At 42.5% G+C, this 16664-nt stretch overlaps 1 non-coding gene across 1 annotated transcript; it reads left to right on the top strand.

Moving 5' to 3' along the window:
- The first annotated feature begins 9590 nt into the window (after positions 1–9590).
- Positions 9591–9678, top strand: trnap-ugg (transfer RNA proline (anticodon UGG)). Its single transcript is given in 2 exon segments — positions 9591–9626; positions 9643–9678. It is a non-coding gene; the product is annotated as a tRNA-Pro (tRNA).
- Positions 9679–16664: the final 6986 nt, after the last annotated feature.

Raw genomic sequence — 16664 nt, 5'->3', positions numbered from 1 at the left:
TTCCTGGAAATTTATTTCACTCAATGAAACAGAGATGTTCAGAGAAAGAATTAATTCAAACATCCTGTCAATACAAATCTAGCAAACATACGCCTGCCTTCCGCTCATTCACACACGGATTTCCTCTCTTTATCATTCAAGTGAACTAACGCATGGCTGGTCCTCGTACATTATCGTACATTATCAATGCATCCACACTTTAAAATATCGCAGAATATGGACTGATTTTAAATCTTGAACAGTTAACAAATACAGTAATCAATAATTGGAATCATGCACCATTTAAGAAACCCTCTCGAATCTAAAGCAAAGGGACGCCGGAAGTTATGCAGCGTCCGCAAGTTCATATTCAAAAATATAAAACATGACGTCTCCGCGTCACCGAATTTCCAGGGGCGTCCACGTTTTCTGCCTCTAATCTCTGACTATGGAGAGGATTGAGATTAAAGTAACGTTTAGTTGCATACTATCAGATATACTAATCCGCATTTCCACCGTTGAATGAATATATTGGGAGACTGTACTGGGATCATTTCCACACTAAATGAGTCCGGAACTATCGCCTATATCTCCTCACTGTAGATATATTCCTTTAGTGGCTACCTTCTTTATAATCGCACAACTGCACTTTTTTATTCACAGGCGATAACTTTTTTACTGAGTCTCCATGTTTCACTCTGTGTGAGGACAGAAGAATCAAACATTACCATAGACTTTCTAGGTTTATCGGTGCTGCGAGACACTAAAATTCTGAACGATATATATGTGACTTCTGGCTCTAAATTGTCTCGATATAAAGTTTGTTAATCATTGAGCCAGGAACACCATTCACAGATCTGACGTAAATGTAGTGGGTGCTTCCTGCTCCTCTGGTTACATTTGGTGAGCACGTCTAGCGGTATCCTCTGTTAACACCCGAAAGTAACTTAATGGATTTTTGGTGCTGTTTCCTGGACGCATGCGGAGCTCGTCGACTTCATCAACTTCGCCTCGAACTTCCACCCTGCCCTCAAATTTACTTGGCCCATTTCCGACACCACCCTTCCCTTTCTCGATCTCTATCCCTATTTCCAGAGGCATCATATCTACAGTTGTCTACTGTAAAACCATCGATTCTCACAGCTACCTGGACTATACCTCTTTCCATCCTGTATACTTGTAAAAAATGCCACCCCTTTCACTCAATTCCTCCCATCTCAAAGAAAGATGTTTCCCTTCCTCCATCTTCAACGCTGTCCTCAACCACATCTCTTCCTCATCGTGCGGGTCTGCCTTCCCGCTACCCCACCTAGGACAGGGACCACTTGTCCCCACCTTCAATCCCACCAGCAGCGGCGTCCAGCACATAATTCTCTGAAACTTCCGCCACCCCCTTGCCCCAGATTCCGATTTCCACATTGATGCGACTTCGTTGTCCATTCGTCCATCGCCACTAATCTCCCTCCTGTCTCTTATCATTGCAAGCTGAACAAGTGCTACACCTACCCTACACATCCTCCCTCACTAACATTCAGGTCATCAGACTGCCCATTCAGGTGAGGCGACACCTCAACTCTGAGTGTGTTGGGGTCATTTATAGTATCTGCTGCTCCGGTGTGGCCTCCTGCCCATCGGTGAGACCCGAGCGTTGATTAGGAGACTGTTTCACCGAACACTATGCTCCGTCCATCAGAAAAAGCGGGACCTCCCAGTAGCAAACCAATTAAATTCTACTTTCCATTCCCATTCCGACAGGTCAGTCCATGGCCTCCTCTATTCTCGGGATGAGGCCGCAGTCATATTGGAGAGCAAACAACATATATTCCGCTTGGAGCGTCTCCAACCTGATGGCAGGAACGTCGATGTCTCGATTTTCCGGTAATGTTCCCCGACTTCACTACTTCCCTGTCTAAACTTATCTCCACACCTGCCCCTGATGCCTCCCTGTCCCCCTTCAATTTTATGTCGTCTATGGCCTTCTGTCCTCTCCTATTAGATTCCCCTTCTCACCCCGAATTACTTTCAACGATCAACTTCCTAGCCCCATTCCGGTTTCACGTATTCCCTGTGATTCTTCCTTCCCTTCACCCAACTTCTAAACCTGACTTTTCAATGGTATAACAATTACTGCACGGAAACAGGCCACCTCTGCCGTTCTAGTCTGTGCCGAATGCTTACTCTCACTTAGTCCCACCCACCTGCATTCAACCCATAACCCGTCATTCCCTTCCTGTCCATATAGCTATCGAATTTTACTTTAATTCACAATATCGAGCCTGCCTCTACCACTTCTACTGGAAGCTTGTTCCACACAGCTACCACTCTCTGAGTAAACAAGTTCTGCCTCGTGTTACCTCTTAACTTTTGCCCCCTAACTCTGAATCCATGTCCTTTTGTTTGAATCTCCCTTACTCTCAATGGAAAAAGCCTATCCAGGTCAACTCTATCTATCACCATCATAATTTTAAATACCTCTATCAAGTACCCCCCAAACTTATACTCTCCAAAGAATAAAGACACAACTTGGTCAACCTTTCTCTATAACTTAGGTGCTGAAACCCAAGTAACATTCTGGTAAATCTTCTCTGTACTCTCTCTATTTTGTTGACATATTTCCTGTAATTCGGTCACTAGAACTGTACACAATACTCCAAATTTGGCCTCAAAAATGCCTTGTACAATTTTAACATTACATCCCAACTCCTATACTTAATGCTCTGATTTATAAAATACATCATACCAAAATCTTTTTTTCACCTCCCTATCCACACGAGATTCCACCTTCAGGGAACTATGCACCAATATTCCTAGATCCCTCTGTTCTACTGCATTCTTCAATGCCGTACCATTTACCATGTATGTCCTATTTTGATTAGTCCTTCCAAAATGTAGCACCTCACATTTATCAGCATTAAAATCCATTTGTCATCTTTCAGCCCACTCTTCCAACTGGCCGAAATCTTTCTGCAATCTTTAAAGCGGACTTCATTATCCACAAAACCACCTATCTTTGTACCAGCTGCATACTTACTAGTCCAATTTACCACCCCATCATCCAGATCATTAATGTATATGACAAACAGCATTGGATCCAGTACAGATGCCTGAGGCATACCACTAGTCACCGGCCTCCAATATGACAAACAGTTATCCACCACTGCTCTCTGGCGTCTCCCATCCAGCCAGTGTGGAATTGATTTTACTGCTTCAATATTAATACCTAACGATTGATCCTTCCTAACTAACCTTCCGTATGGAACCTTGTCAAAGGCCTTACTGAAGTCCATATAGACAACATCCACCGCTTTACTCTCGTCAACTTTACAAGCAACTTCTCAAAAAAATCGATAAGATTTGTCAAACATGACCTTCCACGCACAAATCCATGTTGATTGTTCCTAATCGGACCTTGTCTATCCATCTAATGACATATACCATTTCTGAGAATACTTTCCATTAATTTACCCACAACTGACATCATACTTACAGGCCAATAATTGCTAGGTTTACTCGTAGAACCCTTTTTAAACAATGGAAAAACATGAGCAATGCGCCAAACCTCGGGCACCTTCCCCGTTTATAATGACATTTGAAATATTTCTGTCAGAGCCCCTGCTATTTCTGCACTAACTTCCCTCAAGGTCCTAGGGAATATTCTATCAGGACCCGGAGACTTATCCACTTTTATATTCCTTAAAAGCGTCAATACTTCCTCTTCTCTAATCATCATAGTTTCCATATCTTCCCTACCTGTTTCCCTTACCTTACACAATTCAATATCCCGCTCCTTAGTGAATACCGAAGACAAAAAATTAGGTCAAAATCTCCCACCGTATATTTTGGCTCCATACATAGCTGTCCTCTCCTATTCTCCAAGGGACCAATTTTATCCCTGACTATCCTTTTGCTATTAATATATAACTGTAGAACCCCATTGGTTTTATTTTCTCCTTACTTGCCAAAGCATCCCCGTATCTTCTTTCAGCTTTTGTAATTTCTTTCTTAAGATTATTTTTACATTCTTTATATTCCTCGAGCACCTCATTGACTCCATATTGCCGACATTTATTATAGATAACTCTCTTTTTCCGAACCAAGTTTCCAATATCCCTTGAAAACCATGGCTCCCTCAAACTTTTAACCTTTCTTTCCAACCTAACAGGAACATAAAGATTCTGTACTGTTACATGCTCAAGGAGATCTGTTTTTTTTTTTGTGAGAATGATGTAATGGTTTTTTGGAGGTCACCTGATGTGATTTCCCCGCCGATGTGAGGTCACGTGATGATATATGCATCATGGGTATATAAGGGTCGACTCCAAATGACGCAGTTAGTTTCAAGTTTGTAGATTTCCAGGTAGAACGTGCTGTGTGTCCGCTGCTGTTGTGTGTTTGTTTTGTGACGCAGTTTCATTTTTAAAACGGAGTATTGCGTTCTATTGCAAAATACAGTATTATTGGACTTTTTGGCTAGATGTGCTGATTTACTCAATCCGAACAGTAGAAGGGAGAGCGAAGACTTTATCGAAGTACAGGACTCGAAGGATCGAGAGGAGTCGGCATCGTTTGGCAGTTTAATAAATGATCGACCTTATTGAGTCGTCGTTGGAGGAGTAGCGACCTGCATCGCGGATAACTCTTGCCAAAAACAGCAAAGAGTTCCTGCAAAGGTTTGCTCTCTCTCTAAAAGAATTTAAGGTCAGTTGTTTTAAACTGTTTATTTTCGGCATCTTGAATCCTGTGGACAGAACCAACAGGAAAGTTGCGTCTGTGAAGAAATCCTTCTCCAGAGAAGTCTCTCCCAATTGAACGTATAAAACTGTTGGACTTCGAATTTACCATTTTAAGATCTATATCTAACTTTGTAGCTTTAAGAACTGTTTTCGCATTTAACTCTTTAAGAACTAGTGCCGAGTGATGATTTGTTGAACGGCTGCCTACCGGTTAACTTCCGGTTAAAGTTTTCGTTTTTTTTTTCCTTATCATTTATCAGTGTTTAATAAATGTTTGGTTGTTTTTTATATAACCTGTCTCGATTGATGTTCATTGTTGCCGGTTACGTAACAGTACCCTCAAAATTTCACCTTTAAATGACCTCCATTTCTCTGTTACATCCTTCCCATAAAACAATTTGTCCCAATCTACTCCTTCTAAATCTTTACGCATCTTTTGAAAGTTAGCCTTTCTCCCATCAAAAATCTCAACCCTGAGCCCAGACCTGTCTTTTTCCATAATTATATTGAAACTAACGGCATTGTAATCAGTGGACCCGAAGTGCTCCCTAACACTTACCTCCGTCACCTGCACTACCTCATTCCCTAACAGGACATCCAACACTGTCACTTCTCTAGTTGGTACCTCTATGTATTGCTGCAAAAACTGTCCTGCACACATTTTACAAACTGCAAGTCATCCAACCCTTTTACAGTATGGACTTCCCAGTCTATATGTGGAAAATTAAAATCTCCCACAATGGCAGCTTTGTGCTTACTACAAATATCTGCTATCTCCTTACAAATTTGCACCTCCAATTCTCTCTCCCCATTAGCTGGTCCATAATACACGCCTATAAGTGTCACTACACATTTCCCATTCCTCAATTCCACCCAAATGGCCTCCCTACACGAGTCCACTAATCTCTCCTGCCAGAGGACCGTTGTCCTATTTTCTCGGACAAGCAATGCAACACCTCCACCTCTTGCCCCTCTTATTCTATCACACCTGAAGCAACGAAATCCAGGAATATTTAATTGCCAATCATACCCCTCCTGCAACCATGTTTCAGTAACAGCTACAGCATCATATTTCCAGGTATCAATCCATGCTCTGAGCTCATCTACCTTTCTTTAAATTCTCTTAGCATTAAAATAGATGTACTTAAGAAACTCTCCAGCTCTTACTCTCTTTTTGTCCTTAATGTAGCAAACAACCTTGCTATCCTTTTCTTCCTTCTCCCCTACATCTTTGGTCTGAGTAGTCACGATCGCTGTCCCCTGCCTATCCCCTCTACTAACTTTCTCTATCTGTGAACTAACCTCCTCTCTCCTACTCTCTTCAATTTGATCACCCCCCTCCCCCGCTCAAACCATTCTAGTTGAAAGTCACCTCAGTAGCCTTCGCAAATCTTCCCGCCAGGATATTGGTCCCCCTAGGATTCAAGTGCAATCGGTCCTTTTAGTACAGGTCACACCTGCGCCAAAAGAGGTCCCGATGATCCAAAAACTTGAATCCCTGCCCCCTGCTCCAATCCCTCAGCCACGCGTTTATCCTCCACCTCATCGCATTCCTACTCTCACTGTCGCGTGGCACAGGCAGTAATCCCGAGATTACTACCTTTGCGGTCCTTTTTCTCAACTCCCTTCCTAACTCCCTGTATTCTCCTTTCATGACCTCTTCCCTTTTGCTACATATGTCATTGGTATCAAAATGTACCACGACCTCTGGCTCCTCTCCCTCCCACTTCAGGATATCTTGGACGCGATCAGAAACATCACAGACATTGATTAGCCTGGGATTTGCAAGAATTGATGGTTGAGAAGAGGCTGATTTTATTTTCTGGTAAATAGACTTCTGTTTTTCAAGGTGAGATATCCGGAGTTCAGGTATTGCGTGTTACAATCAGCGTGATTGGCAAAGCTGTCAAGAGTACGGAACATTGGTTGACGAAAGATATTGAGACCCTGGTCTGGATAAAAATAGGATGAGTAACAAATACCAAATGCTGGAGAAACTCATCAGATCTGACGGCATGTCGGGAAAGGGGGGTGGGGGGGGGGGGAAACACAGTCGACGTTTCCGTCTGATAGTTCAGAGTCCCGTGTGTTTAAAAGGAGACATAGCTCAGGTTGAGGTATTCAGAACCAAGTAAATCCTGTGAAAACACTGAACAGGAAAACAGGAGGGCAAAAAGAGGGCATGGCATTGATCTATCTGGAAAGGCAGAGGAAAAACCTCCGGGATTATACAAATGTATTGCAGGAAGTGCATGATCCGGGTTTGAGTAGATCCGTGCCGCCATTAATGTGCAGCCAGAGAGGATGGGCCTGGTGTCAAATGAGTACTTTGTACCCGAATTTTGCGTGGAGGATAACATGGAAGCGGGGAACTTCAGGGAAGGAGACGGCCCTGCCCTGAAACATGTGCCAATTGCAGTAAGTCATTAATCCTAACTTTACTGATGGGAAACTACCTACACCTCATTCTCAGAGACACAATCTAGCTGCATTTGGAAGGGCAAACTCCGGTTGGAAATGCTCAGCATGAATTTCGGGCGGGAATAAAGTCTCTCGAGAATTTCGTTGGTTGTTCGAGAAAGGTGACGAAGAGGATGGACCAATTAAGAGGGTCGCAGGTCACCTGGAAACGATCTCATTTATCGCCCTGGGAAAACTACCAGGCTATCCAGAGATCTATGCATCTTATCGTCTTGTACTATCTTATCATCGCCTCATATCCTCTTTCTCTCCAAACAGAAAAGCAATAGCTCGCATAGCTATTCCTCATAATCCGGGCAGCATTCCGATACATCTCCTCCATAAAACTTCTACATGTTTCCGATAATAAACCCTACATTGTGTTAGAAACTCGCATGTCCTGACCCGATGCATCTTCTGATCTAGTGAGAAGACAAGGAAAAGAAACCGGAGGCCCTCGCGGCCACATCTGCTTCATCTTTAGGCTAAGATTATGTTCCAGAGGACTGCAAAGTGGCTCATGTCGCACCATTATTTACACGTAGCACAGGCACACCAAGGAAATTCAAGCCAGTGAGCCCGGAATTAGTGGTGGATAGGTTACTGGAGGGGTTAATATTGTCAGCATCTTCGTGTTAGCAGTAAATCGGATTTCACAAAGCTGTTAGACTTCTTTAGAGAGATAACCTCGAGGATCGACATAAGACTCATATCTCGGAGCAAGTAGAGTGCGTGGTCCTGAAGTCACGTGGTGCGCTGACCTTCATTGAGTTCAAGTGCAGCGAGGTAATGTCACACTGTCAGACTCTGGTGAGACCAGGCTTGGAATATTGTGTCTAGTTCAGCTCGTCTCAGAATAGGAAGCATCAGGGATGAAGGATCAATGATTAACAATTTCGCCGATACGTGCATTCTGGAATTGACGTCGACTGTTGGGACAACATGCAACAGAAACAACATCTACCGATGATAAATCATTTAAAAAAAACTATATATAAAGTAAAGTTCCTGGTTAGAGTACTGCGGTACATGTCCACAGATCCCTGAATGTTGCCTCACAGTTAGATAGGATAGTTAACAAAGCTTATGGGGTTTTGGCTTTCATAAGTCGAGTGATGGAGTTAAGAGTCGCGAGGTAATGATGCAGCTCTATAAAAATCTGGTTAGGCCACAATTGGCATACTGTGTCCAGTTCTGGTCGCCTCACTATTGGAAGGATGTGGAAACATTGGAAAGGGTACAGAGGAGATTTACCAGGACGCTGCCTGGTTTGGAGTATGGATTATGATCAGATGTTAAGGGAGCTAGGGCTTTACTCTTTGAAGAGAAGGAAGATGAGAGGACACATGATATTTGTATACCATATATTAAGATTAATAGACAGAGTGGATCGTCAGTGCCTCTTCCCCAGAGCACCACTGCTCAATACCAGAGGACATGGCTTTAAGGTAAGGGGAGGGATGTTCAAGGGGGATATTGGAGTTCTTTACTCAGAGAGTGGTTGGTGCGAGGAATGCACTGCCTGAGTCAGTGGTGGAGACAGATACACTAGTGAAATTTAAGACACTCCTAGACAGGTATATGGAGGAATTTAATGTGGGGAGTTATATGGAAGGCAGGGTTTGAGGGTCGGCACAACATTGGGGGCCGAAGGGACTGTACTGTAGTGTACTATTCTATGTTCTATGTTTCTGTGAAACCAGCGTGTATTCACAATGTCAACACTTTGAGAGAAATGTGGTTTGATTTGATTATATTGTGGTGCAGTGACTGGGGTGTTAGATAGAAGTGGCTTGGCGGGAGGTGTGGTGTTGCTAAATGGAATGGTTGATCGGAACATCTGTCTGGGGGGAGGGTTGGAAAAAGTCCGCTGGAGAAGGTGCACAGGAGGTTCAGCAGAGCGTTGCCGCGATTAGAGCATGTCTTGTAAGCGAAGATTGAAGGAGCTGGATTTTTTCTGTTCGAAGTTAAGGATCGTGATGGAGGTGTGTAAGATTACAAGAGATACAGGCATGCTGGACAACAGCATCTTTTCCTCAGGGTGACAACGGCCAATAGGAGAGTACATACGTTGAAGATCAGTGGTGGAAAGGTTAGGTCAGAGGTTTTTTTTTGTACACAATGTGGTGGGATCTGGGAACGCACTGCCCGTCGTGGTTGAAACAATAGGGACATTGAAAAGATACTTGGTGTCTGTCGTGATAATAGCAGATTATGGGCTCTGTGGAAGGGAATAGTTATATTGACGACAGAGTTGGGCTACATAGGTGACAGAGTTTCGTCGGCCGAAGGGCCTGCAGTGCGTCGTACTGAGCTTTGCTCTTTGATCTGCTTTGGTCGTAAAGTTACCATCAGATGAGTTGACGAAGAGGTTTGAGAAAATGAAAGGCAGCTCTTTTATGTCATCAATATAGAACGGGCTCGTTGGTCTAGTGGTATGATTCTCGCTTTGGGCCTGAATTTGCGAACATGCGAGAGGTCCCGGGTTCAAATCCCGGACGAGCCCCCTGATTGATATATTTTTAGAACTTCAGACATTGGAGCTCAGAAGATGAGGGAAGATATTTAGATGTATAGAAAATTATGAGGGCTATATATATACAGGTCACTGCCTGCAATCTATCCCACCTCAGGTTAGGCGAGACGACAACTAGAGATCACAGCTTTAGAGCGGACGGTGAAAGATTTGGTTTGGTGAACATATAGATTGGATTGGACTCGATAGGGAGTGTTGATAAGCTGACTGGCAAATCCCTGCTCCTACAATCTTTTGTTTTTTGTATTATTGAAATTCAGCTCTTTCAATAGTAACATCGAAGTGGGATACAGAAAGTGAGCATGGATAATTGAGTTTAAGTAGATGACCACCTTCCAATTTTTTTTTCACGACTGGAGACATTCTTGCCGAGCAGAGTGTGGCAAACGTAACCTCGTAGTTTCACAAAGGAACTGAGAAAACCAGCGAATTAGAGCAAACCAGCTAAACAAAATTATGAGGGGTATAGACAGCGTTAATGCAAACAGGCCTTTTCCATTGAAGTTGAAGCCAGAAGTCATAGTTTATGGGCGAAATGTGAAATGGTTAAGGGGGACCTTGTTACCCAAAGGGTGGTACTCAAAAGTATTTTGGAAAGTTTCCATAAATTTAGTCTGCATGAATACCAACCTACAGGTGTCATTGTTAGATGATTGAACCGAAGCAGGGAAAAGGGAAATGAGGGCATTCTGTTGGATAGAAAGAAGTGACAAGTTTGCTTTCGTGGAGTTCCGTACCCAGCATAGCATTTTGCAGTGTACGGTGAGAACTTTGAAGCTGAAGTGCAGTATTTCAATATTAGATTCATTGTGTTACATGTACATCTAAACATCAGGTGAATTTCGCTGTTCGCGACAAGTCAAATCAGCGAACGTTGTGCCAGGGCAGCCCACAAGTGTCCGCAACCAACATAGCATTCCAGCAACTCATTAACCCGAAACCGTACGACTTTCGACTGCTGGTGGAAACCGGATCACCCGGAGGAAACCCACGCGGTCAGGGGTAGAACGAACAACTCTTTGCAGTTAGCTGTGGGATTTGAATCCCGATCTTGCAGCGGCAGCTTTAGTAGTCTTATGAAAACCGCTAAACTACCGTGTCATGGTGTGGACACATTGTCTGTTTGTGGACGACATGAAACTGCACTGTTGCTGGTGGGATGTAGAGCAGTGAGCTGGACGTAAAGCGCCTTCGATATTGGCCATGCAGGATTGTTGAACGGCCAGATGCGTTCGAGATGTGGACAGTGATAATTGAGAGGTTAAAATTCTGTACAGTTAACTATATCCAGAGCAGAGAGACAAATTGTAAATTAACAATAAATTATGTTGTTTCTTCACATTGACCCGTGTAAGGAAAGAGTTATGTACTATATGTCAAAAATGATTTAACGTACCATCCGTGCGTATAAACGTGTGAGAAATATGGTGGCCGTACGACGGGGTAGCACTAGTTAGGAATGTGGGAATGGTTTGAGAAAGTCAGATACCATTTCACGGACTTGTAAATGTTTATAAAAAGCTTGCTTGTAAGGGAAAGGGTTCGGTCCAGTTCTGTGTAAACCGATTCACAGTGAGATCGCTGAGTGCTTTCTGAAATTTATACTCTACTGTATTTCAAAGTGATTTTTCAGCCAACTTCGAATGATTTTGTAATCTCGTGGGTTTTTTAGACGAACATATTTAGAATGCTGCTTTACTGTAAATCAACAAAAAAACAAGTAAAAAGTCTTAATTTATTTCTTATGGTACCTTGCACACGCAGAGGGACGCACAGCGCTTTCATTCAAACGTAACCACAAGACCTTAAGACGGAGGGACTGAATTAGAACCTTCCGCTCATCAATATCGGCCATTTCATCATGGCTGGTTTATTATCCTTCTCAACACCATTTTCCTGCCTGCTCCCAATAACCCTTGAAACCCTGACTAATCAAGAAGCTGTAACATCCCACTGTAAATATACACAATTATTTAGCCTCCACTGCCTTCTGCGGCAATGTATTCCACTGATTAAACATACTCCGGATGAATAAATTCTATCTTCTCTCTGTTATTAAGGCACGTCCTTTTATCCAGAGGTTCTGTCCTCTCTCTCTCGAACCCCTACACTTCAGGAATCATCTCCAAGTACATTTCTAGTCGGCTCAATATTTCATAGGTTTCAGAGTTAGCCCGAGATTCTTCTAAACTCCAGCGAATACAGGTTCCGAGCCATCAAAGGCTGCTCATAGGGTTAAATCTTTCATTCCGTCGATGATTCCCATGAATCATTTCTCGATCTTTTCTAATGCCAGTACACTTTTTCTTATCTTATAATGCCTCCGCGTTACACCCTCTGCTTTTATATTTCAACTCTCTGGAAACGAATGCTACCGTTGCATTTTCTCTCCATACCACTGAAACAACCTGCGCGTTAACATTTACGTTGCCCTACACAAGTACTCCCAACTCTCTTTGTATCTCCGAATTCTGAATATTCGCCTCGTTTGGGAAATAATATAAACTTTTATTTCTTATACCAAAGTGCATGAGCATACAGTTTCCTGCCCGATATTCCACCTGCTTCTTTGCCAATTCCTTTAATCCCAGAAGACTCCCTTCTTCCCCATTCCTGACTGTCTTCATACCGTCCGCAAACCTGGCTACCGAACCATCGATTCTGACATCTCATTTATTAAACTGTAATCTGAAAGTCAGTAGTCCCAACACCGATCCCTACGGCACACCACTAGCCGCAGGCAGCCGCCCAGAATAAGCCAATGTTACTCCCCCTCTTTACTTCCTGCCAGTCACCCAAATTTCTACCCATTTTTGTGTTCTTCCTGTGATACCATGTACCCTTGTACTGTTTAGCAGCCTCATGTGCGGTACCTTGTCAAAGGCTTCCTGAAAATACAAGTGATCGACATCCACCGAGTCCCCTTTCTCTAACCTGCCTGTTACGTTCTCAAAGAATTCTAACAGATTTCTCTGCCGGGCAACAAATCCCACATTGGCCTATTTTATCCTGTGCTTCCACGTACCAGGAAAGTTCTCCTTAATAATGGGCTCCCATATCTTTGCAACAACGGAGATTACGCTGGCTCACTGTTAGTTATTTAGTTAGTTAGTTAGTTAATTTATTTATCTATTTATTTATTTATTTATCTATTTATTTATTTATTTATTTATTTATCTATCTATCTATCTATCTATCTATCTATCTATCTATCTATCTATCTATCTATCTATCTGTCTATCTATTTATTTATTTTGCCTTCGTCGCCTCTTAAAGAATATTTCACAGTTCTCTGGAACCTTTCCAAAAGACAGTGATTGTTGAAAGATCACAACTGATGTATTTAACATTTTCGTCATCTAACTTTTTCGGAATTCTGCTGTGTAATGCATCCGATCCACGTGAGCGATGCATCGTCAAAGCATTCAACTTTCCAAGTACCGTCTCTTAGTAACAGCAACTACACTCAATTCCGTCCCTTGACAGACCTGGCAAAACTTCTCTATACCATGGCAGTCAATGCTGCTTAGCTGTTAAAAAAGGTGGGATAAGTTGATACGATTTAACGCAGATACAGCATATCTCGTTTTCTATCTGTCCTTGGAGTTACTCGTAATATGAACTGTTTGTGCTGTATTGCAATGGATTTCTCAATTTATCTTCCACGCGATATACTGCAATGCAACTGAAATAAGTTACATGCGCAGGATGTTCGATACTGGGCATAGTTCAAGGGTTGAGCCGAGTCTTAAAATCTGCCCGGGCGCAAGCCCACCGGTAAATTGTCCCGCCGAAAAAGAGAGCCTCACTTGCCGACCATTGGCCTATATACGCTTTCCATTTCCTATCCATGGGCTGTCTACGTTTATTTCAAGTGTTGTTAAGTCCTTGCCAAAACTGCTGTCCTGGTGAACTTCCATATATTTCTACAATGAGTGCAAATGTTGCCCGTCAATATCCTATGGAATATCTCACTTTATCGAAACATATTTCCATTAGTTTCCAATACCATCATATGTCTAGGGTCATCAGCCTGGCCAGACAAAACATTATCAGTGTGGTGAGTCGTGAATCTGATTTAGCTATGTCGTCGCCAGAGTGTTCAGCAGTGGTATTGTCAGTGTTTTTCTTTTTTGATAATTGCTCTGAAAAAAATAAACGTTAATACACCTGTAACAGGCTGCAGGGTTTCTCTGCTGTGTAACATGCTGCAATGTTTCACTGCTAATGTAATGGTTTCTCTGTAGCAGCAATGTTTGCGTTATGACTAATGAAAACGGGGTTACAATGCTGTTGTTCTTTCTTCTGAGCTGGAAGAGAGATTTTCGCTGTCATTAGTGGGTGAGTGATGAGGAGAGAAGACGCTAATGGAGAGAGTTGGTAGACCACCGGACGAGGTGGACGGAGCGAGGGTCCGAAGGGCAGTGACGATCGGAGGAGGTCGATGGTGGACGATTGACTTATCAGTGAACTCCAACATTGCGCAATATACTATTTAATAAGATTGGGCCCTTTTCCCCTTCTTTTTCGTTTCTTTTCTAACCATACAGTCAAAGTAAGAGTTATAAAGCTTAATCGTTTAATCGCATATTGTGTACTGTTCATTATTTCGAGGTACTGATTTGTAATAGGGGACACATCACGCAGCATCCACCCAAACGAGATTTCTTAAGTTTGGTTGGGCCGGAGGCTATCACCCCCTAAATTAAGCCGCGAGCCGAAGCGAGAGTTACGCACCTCTCAACACACACAAGCTGATGGGGAAACTCATCAGACCACTTCTGCTGAATGATCTGGACCCGAAACGTCGACTGTTTACTTTCCCTCCATAGATGCTGCCAGGCCTGCTGAGTTCCTCCAGCCTTGTCTGTGCGTGTTGCTTGGATGTCCAACATCTGCAAATGTTCTCTTCTTTGTGTTTTAACATATCTGTGTGCACTGTGATGTTTAGTATAAATATAAAAGAGAAAATGTTCCTTATTGTGCAGATGTGTCCAATTGAAGGAAGAAAATATGCTTGTGTCGTTCTCACGTCACAGCTTTGCAATCTTTACTTTTTTTTCTGCGTCAAGTGCAATGTTTCTGAAGGTCCATCGTATTCGGCCTCTCTTCTCTTTCCACCTATATTGCTCTCTTTATTCAGTTCCATTGAAAGCTTGCTCCTAATATAGCAAAGTCGCGACAAATATTTTATAGCTTTCTTTTTTTTAATAAAAAACACGTCTAATTTTCCATTTACACAATCTGATTCGAGGGATTGGGCTGTACTGTAAGTTTGCTCATGCCGAATGTTTCCTGTTAACTTACATATCTTCATGACAATTATTCCTTGTCGGACAAATCAAAACAGATGCGCAAACCGTATCAATAATGAAAGCACGATTTTGTAAGATTCCCTATTTGCGATGAATCGCTGTAGCTACTTATCGCAAACTGCATCTATTTTCACACTTGAGGTTCCTTATCCACGAAACCATTGTACAATGCCCAGATTTCAGATTCGGAGAATAAATAACATTCTTCCCTTTGAGCTTGCAGAATTATTATTGTTGTTATTATTATTATTATTAACAATAATAGCAATGATGATAATGAACAATTTTCCGTTAAAGGTGGTTCACTCCAAGATTTAACCTGCTAAATGTGATGTAATCGTATGCGGATTTCTTCCCAAACCTGCTCCGATCCACAATCCCTCTAAAAGTTTGAGTAATTCTTGATATCACTGCAAAATAACAAAATGTGATATTTAATGCCTACCATATTAATTATTTGTTTGGTCATCATTAGGTCCCTTGTCCAATGATTTACCTCCGCTGAACTTTTTCATTGGTGAAATCAATTTTGTGGTAATGAATTGCATGCCATTTCGTACCACCATATTACAGTCATCTGTTAGCGCGAAGGTCATTATGCATGTCTTTGATGACGGTGCTTTGAGGTCCACAGCAGACATCTACAGAAACATATGATATCGGAACAGAATCTTGCCCATTGTGTCTGTTCCGCCTTGCCATCATGGCTGATTGATTATCCATATCAACCCCATTCTCCTGTTTCTCCCCGTAACATTTGATATTCTGATTCATCAAATATCCTCTGCTTTAAAAATAATAAACGATATGACCTGCATAGCCTTCTGCCGAAAATGAACTCCATCCTCTCGTTGCGGGTATTTTTTTTCTGATTTCTATTCCTTGTAAAGGTTCCGCCATAATGACGCAGTGCCCTCTAGTCCTGGACTACCTTATGATAAGAACATCCTCTCCAGATCCATTTTATCTAGGTTTAAAAAAAAAATCAATAGATTACAATGAGCTCCGCCCTCATTATTCTATACACTAGCGAGTAGAGGCGCAGCACCATCAAATGATCCACATACGTTTATCTTTCCTTTCATTGTATAATTATCTCTTCTGGATTCTCCACAATGTCAGTTGTTTGTTTTTTTTTACTACACAGCTGCCCGATGCTGCCCACAATGCTCCAGTGAGTTCTAACCATTACCCTCTAAAGACTCCGCATTGCATCCTTACTCGATCGCTGGTAATTAATGCTAACGTGGCTCGTGCCTTCCTTACCACCGACTCATCCTGAAAGTTAACATAGACCATAGATATCTACAGCACATTACTGGCTCTTCGGCCCAAAAGACTGTGCAGACCATGCAGACTACTCTAGAACTGCCGGCTATTTTTCTGTGATCCATGTAGCTATCTACGAGTCTCTTAAAATACTTATTTGTATCTGCGACCACCAACGTCGCTGGCATTACATTCCACGCACCCACCAGTTTCTTTGCGAGAAACCTACCTCTGACATCCACCCGTACCTACCTCCAAGCGTCTAAAATCAATGACACTCGTGTTAACCATACAGCGCTGGGCGAGCAAAAAAATCTCTGGCTTTCCTACCGATGAATGCGTCAGATCCACACTATCAATGTCTTCAGGGAC

This window comes from Mobula birostris, chromosome 13, assembly GCF_030028105.1.
Source record: "Mobula birostris isolate sMobBir1 chromosome 13, sMobBir1.hap1, whole genome shotgun sequence".
Lineage (NCBI taxonomy): Eukaryota > Metazoa > Chordata > Chondrichthyes > Myliobatiformes > Myliobatidae > Mobula > Mobula birostris.
The sequence above is the reverse complement of the archived record's forward strand: the minus strand, read 5'-3'. Positions and strand labels throughout refer to the sequence as shown.